This window comes from Larimichthys crocea, chromosome XX, assembly GCF_000972845.2.
Source record: "Larimichthys crocea isolate SSNF chromosome XX, L_crocea_2.0, whole genome shotgun sequence".
NCBI classification, from domain to species: Eukaryota; Metazoa; Chordata; class Actinopteri; family Sciaenidae; genus Larimichthys; species Larimichthys crocea.
In genome coordinates, this window is record NC_040030.1 from 15,705,342 (window position 1) to 15,712,273 (window position 6,932).

Consider the following 6,932-nt stretch of genomic DNA (forward strand, 5'->3'; position numbering starts at 1 on the left):
TCCAAAGTCCGACGGCTTCTTGCTCGCTCACTCTCTGCTTTTTTCTTCTTAGCTTCCTCCGTCAGCGTCCTCTTTGGTCTCTTTACTCTGCCATTATGTCCATAGAGACAGAGGCTGGAACATCAGCTTATCGATGAAGTACTGCAGAAAGTCTTTGGACCTTCATGACAGCCTTGAGTCTCTCAAGTCTGATGAAGTAGTTCTTCTTCCCGACCCGGAGCCCAAAGTTACACAGAAAAATTACGCAGCAAGAGAAGACACTTCTTCTGCTGAACAGTCGTGTTGGTGTCCAGTGGTGCCACTAAAGCCGAACATGGATCTTCAAATCCATCACATAGGGGCTTTAAATCCTGTGGACTGACCGGCTGGTTACGTGTTGTAGCTGCAGATTATGTGAAGTTATTACACGGTAGTGGCCACATATTTCAGATGAAGGGGTTAGCTTTCATATTTGTTTAAATATTTAAATAGTTATTAGTTGGCATAAGATAATAAAGACTTTATTAATCGCACACTTTCCACTTTTTAATGTTTCAGATTGATTTTCACACTAAATTTTTCAACATTTCTCTGAACATTTTTTATTATAATAGTTATTCTGCAATGAAGATTTAAAGTCGAGGTTCATCACTTCTGAGACTAAACCTTGTGAAAAGCAAAACTCATTATCAGTGTGCTTTCACTCATGAAGAACTTCAGACAGAGAGAATGGGATTCAATGTATAGAATACATTTAAATGTGTTGAATTGAATCCACCCTTCGTCTATGAATAACTTTGCTGAGCGTGTCTGGCCACACTTTCACAAACACATACGCTCTCCGTAACCTGAACGCACACACCTCTGGGATTCAGGGACTTTTTCTCTACCCGATCCTTCTCTCTTTGTCGAGCATGCCGCTCTCTATTCTCCTGCCTTATATTAACTTTGACAACCCAATTTACCTGAAAAGAGCTAATTCATTAGAAGAACAAGGCAGCTGTAGACCGCAGGTGTAATTACTGCTTCTAAAACGGTTCCAGTGCGAGGTAATTTCTTCACTGATAATGTGACAACTTGAAGCCGAGGCTGAGAACTCGGAGAGTTTTACAACGGATGTAGCAGCAAAGTTACAAAAACAAGGCGACGTCGTCATCACGGAGGAGTTCGCTGTTAGACATTGATGATGGAAAAACTCATTTTCAGGACGGTTTGACGAAAGTTTATTTGTACATTTGTTTTTGTTCCCAGTTTCTCATTTCCTGTCATGGGATTGTTGTAAAAAGTACAGAGCACGGCTTTTATTTAGTTTAGTCTCTGAAGCTCTCTATTTAACATTTTCTGTCACATTTGCAGAAGTAGCACACACACCAGGGTTTGCACCAACTTTTCTAGGAGACCTAAGCGGTGGTCAGGAAATGTATTCCAATGCAGACGTCTAACTTTTGGCAAACAAAGTAGATTTGTCTACTGGGACAGGGAATCTTCCTCTGGCGTCCAAAGTTAACAAACAGCGAAATTCAAATGCAATAGCCAAGTTTCAACCAGTAGAAGGAGGTCACTATCCATATTTATAGCACAATATGTAGAATTCAAATACTTTGGACCTGAATCAATCAACAGCACTACTAAACACCCATTTTACCTGTTTGTTTCCATCTTTAATAAATTGGTTACACTTTAAAAAGAACATTTTATAGTTACAGTGTTTTGTTTTGTGTCTCATCAGGATGTCAGCTTTGAAGGTTTTATTTACAAGATACGAAACATGAATAGAAACTACAAGTGAAGTCCATGAGGGATCTTCAGGGCAGGACGATGAAGACAGGTGAGCAGACAATGATAGGCTGAGCGTCAAAAACAGGCATTCAAAAATAAACGACGAAAGATCTTCAACCATTACGTTTCTCGGAGCTGGTAAGTATGAAGTTACCGTGAAAAGGTACAACAACGAACTGGCAGAGTCCGGGAGGGTGAACCAGAGTTATATTCTGCAGGAGCTTGATGAGATGATGAGAAGCAGGTGAGGATCAGCCACGCTCAGACAGGTGAGACCAGAGAACACAGAACACAAAGGGCAGGTAAACACAGGGAAACATGCAGATTTGTAGTCTGTAGAAAACACTAATTATTATTTTCAGGTGATTAAACAACAATAAAAACATACTAATGGATATTTATATTCTAATATAATGAAAAAACACTGGACCTTTAATGTCCCATGTGAATAGCATTGCCTAAAAGATATCAACGTCTCATTCTACTTTGGAGAGGAACCTGGATTCAATTTATTCGTAGAAAATCAACTGACTGAAGTGCGATAAAATAAAAAAAACACCAGCAAATGACTGACAGACTGAATCTACTGCACGATCAAACGATGACAATTTTTATTTCTGTAGCTCAGAATCACAAACCAACAAAGAAAACCTCAGGCACAGACGAGTCTCCCAGGATGGACAGAAATCACAACATATACTAATTTTGATGACAAAAACACAGACGCACTGAGTCAGACAACCTTCTCTCAACCGTGTGAGAGATCCAAAAATATATTACACGCAGTGCCAAAGCTCAGAAAATAAATAAATAAAAGCTGAAAGCAATATTTTTGTCATAATATTTCTATCTTTCTCTAATTGTTTCCCTGAGGCGTTTCTCTGTAAAAGTTATTTTTCTGATCCTTTCTACGTCTGGAAATACCTGATCTCTTCATTTCTTCAAGCTTCATATATATAAAAAAGAAATTGTCATAACTGGGTCACAGAGGCAGCTTCCTCGTGTCCGTCCTCTGTCGGCAGATTCATCCGGATGCGCTGTCCACTTTTCGACGATCACCCACGTCCATTTTTCACCGATGTTCCCGCTCTAAATCTTAAGAGTGTAATTACATTGAGTCAACTAATGAAGCCGACCTTCCTACTTAACTACTTTGAGTAAATTCAACCTGACAGGCCATTACAGCCACCTGTAACCATGGTAACAATGATGTCCAAAGGCAAAACATTTTCCCAGGGTTTGAAACATGCCTTTTTTTTTTTTTTTTTTTTTTAGCTCGACTGTGACATGAGCATTTCTTTAAAAAGTGCTGCAGTTCTCCGTACAGTACATAATATTTGATTTGCACGAGTCTCCGTCAAAGTGAGTAAACAAGTCCTGATATAATCTGCTCCCTGGAGGCCGCTCGCCGGGTGCATCGGTTTCATTTCTGACATTTTGTGAACGTGGCAATACAAAAGCTCTACATATTCATGATGGCTGAATATTTGGATGGTTGGTTGGTGTGTGTTTGTGTTTGTGTGAGATTTTTTTATGGAATTAAATATTCAGGAAGATAAACTGTTTAGTCAGCTGGAAAGTCAAAACTTCCAGGCGCATTTGAATTTCATAACTCAACCTCACGATTTGTTTAGACTTTCAGGAGTCTGCAGCAGCTGTACAGTAAATACATGGAGAGCGAATTCATGAGCTTCTTCTGCACTGCAAAAAAAAAACTCTTCTGTTAGAAAGAGAGATTAATTTAAAGTTTGTCTTCTATCTGCTTCATGTGTGAAAGAGTACTAACCCTATACACTGTAAAAAAAAAAGTGTGTAGCTTTTATGGTGAAAAACTGTCGAACCGTGACAGTAAAATATGTCATCAGAGTGTTTTACTGCACAATTAAAAGTCTCTAGTATAAAATGTTACTTATAAATAAGTTTTGAAATATTCAATGGCATATTTTACAGTGACACTGTAAAAAATTCACAGTAACTAACTGTCAACTGTTGACAAGTAACTTAATTGTACATCGTTAGTTAACTATAACTATATAAATACTGTGGTTTTTGACTGACTTCACATTAAACTACTGTGAAATGGTTAACAGTGATTCACTGAGCACAAACACAGTAACTTAACTTTAAATTCACAGTGCATGGTTTGCCTTTTTTTTAACTGTAAAATCTACAGAAGTTTTAAAATATGGAATAAAACGCCGACTTTAAACATGAAATCAACAAACAACATCCGTTTACTGTAATATTAGAAGTTATATATTATTATTATGATTATATTAGAAGTATTTATTACGGTAAAACAGTTTGTTTTTTTTAACAGTGTAACAATGCTTTTATGATAATTGGATATAATGATTGTTTTTGAGCTTTTTATGCACTGGTATTAATGTTTTATTCACACAGATAAACAAAGAGGATCTTCAACTTATCATCCTGAACTCAAACACACACACACTGAGCAGCAAAGGCTGCTGTGACATTACTGTTTTTAACAGTGCACTGTCAGCTGCAAAGCAGAAAGTGACAGTTTCTTTATTTTTTTAATAATGTAAAAAAGTCTCTGCCTTATCTGGGAGTCGGCTCCAAAAAAGCATGAAGCCGTTTCAGTGCTAACAAACAAACTTTATCACCATGTTTCGTACGAACTCTGCTCTTCGCATGAGAAGATATCGCAGCGGTCGAGCTCCGTTGACCACAATATAAAATCAGCTTGATTCTGAAGACTTATGCACAGTCATTTAAATAAAAGTCCAGAGCTTGACGTCTGAGCTTCAATCCATCGTTTGAATCATTTCACAAATCTGAAATGAAGAAAGAAAGACAAGATAGCTGCAGAAAGAACCGCCGCAGCTCATACTGCTGCAACCCCCCATATGCTTCTTCATGGAGGGTTTGAACAGAAAGGAACACATGCAGACAGGACACCAGGCGAAACCAATCAGTGACACGTGCATCGTCAAAAAGAGGCGGAAGTAGAAATGCAAGACACAGACAGGGGAGAACTTCAAAATAAAACAAAGAATGCTCAAAACCGTCACAATGGCTGCGTATAAAAGTTCACCCATGGGCAATAAATCTCGATTAAAGCATCAAATTACTACGTCAAGTGTTTCAGAATGCTAGATATGGAACAATTAAGAATAAAAATGTAAATAATGACCAATAAAAACATGTAAAGGACCGACCAGGCCGTCATGTTGGAGACGTGTTCTGCCAATGCCGACATAAGATGCTCTGAGAGGGTGATCAAAGAGCGATTCATGGCTGTGGAAACATTTCCGGCTGTGACACACTGATTGTTACTTCTCACCAAAGAGCTCAGACAGCGTCGATTCCTGCAGACACAGCAACTGTGCCCATGTTGTGAGTGACGAGGTCGCCGCGAGACGCTTGAAGAAGTTGTTTTGTTTTGCGTCTCATCAGGACGTCAGCTTCTTTTATTTGTTTTCCCTGTTTCTTCATTTTTCTGCACTGTAGAAAGAAAAAAATAAAAAGTGTCCGTACCTCTGAGCTGACATTTCTTATTTCCTTCAAGAGGAGCAGAATTTACTGTCAGATCGTGATTGTGCCGGCGCAAGAGTAAGAGATGGTAAAACTTTAAAAGAGAGTTTGTACTGACTGACTCTTTTATCACGGATAAAACTGAGGCAAGGGACGAGGGAAGAATGAAAGGAAGGAATGAGTGCAACGAACGCGGCCTTGATAAACTTTAAAGCCTCAAACGAGAATGTACAAAAATCTTTTGATTTGAAATAACGTAGAATGTATCCACTCTGTAAAGATGACAGCGGTATTCGGTGTAATGGGTTCGCCTCACATTGGGAATGTACTATTGTTTCTGGGCTAACGTAGACGAAACGCTCAGAAATAATCAGATTGCAGAGCGACGACCATCAGCAGGCGTTTGCTCTCCGATCTCTGTGTTAGACACTCCGACTTGTAAGAGGCTGAAAAGCTGCAGAGACAATGGCAAATAAGAGACTTGGGGAGGTAATAGCGAGGCTGAGAGAGAGGGAATAAATAAAAACACCAGGAGCAGATGGAAGGAGTCGTTTCTACGCTGAGATGACACTTGAGCAAAAACAGCGAGGGCGGTGAGGTGAGTGTGCGCAGGTGAAACCGAAGAGTTAGAAGAGGAAACAGAGAAATGTTTCTCCATCAGGCTCGGTGCTGGAGGAAGATGTAAATCGTTCTTCATCTCCTTAGACTCAGCAGCGCTCGCCACGCTTCGTTTTAGCGCCGTGCCCTCGCTCTTCTTTTCCACTCGGCCTCAAATCCCTTAAACCTCACGCGGAGGTTTGTGATTTATGACAGAGAGCGCATGTTTTCTGATTAAACAGAGCGCTGTTTCTGAGCTGTGACGTCCCAGTCGAGTGTGACTATCGCCGGGCGGCAGGGATCTTCTGGATTTAAGCCTTCCAGTCTGACCCACAGTGAAGCACAGCTGATTTAATTCAAGTTCAGCAGAGTTAATTCAACACTTTAGTTTTGACCTCGTGGTGCCACAGCGTTATTGGCTCTGATTCTGCAAACAGCTCTCTGATCAACAGTTGACAGTTCCAAATAATTAGTGCTGAAAAGTGATTAACAATAACAAATCATCTATTTGAACATCAGAGATCCAACAAATCCAACGAATGACAAACAATGACTAAAACTACAACTGTAAGTACTGTACAAATAGTAGTAACACTGATAATAATAATAGTATTTATAGTAGCCACAGCAACAGGCGCAACCACAATCCCCGATCTTGGCGTCACCACAATCCACGAGAACCCACAAAACGAGAAAGCAGAAAAACTCAGAGGTCAGTTAGTAACATGTATTGATGGGACATGAATGGAGACAAGAGCTCAGTGCATCATGGGCAATGTAGTCCTATAGCAGCATAACTAACTCCCAAACTCCACTGGGCGTGGACGTTCTAGTCAATGTTTCAAACCCCACCATCTCCATCACTCTCCGTCATTCACCTTCATCACCTCCAGATTTGACTAATGTAACTGCATCCTCTACGGCACACGGTGACCACGCCACCCCCTGACCTCCAGAACACCCCTGACCTCACTGACTTGCTCCATCACCACAATCACATCCCACAGCCTCCTCTGTTCATCTGACGCTAACCTCCTGACTCCAGCGCCACCCAGGAACAAGCACCGAACCTGGGG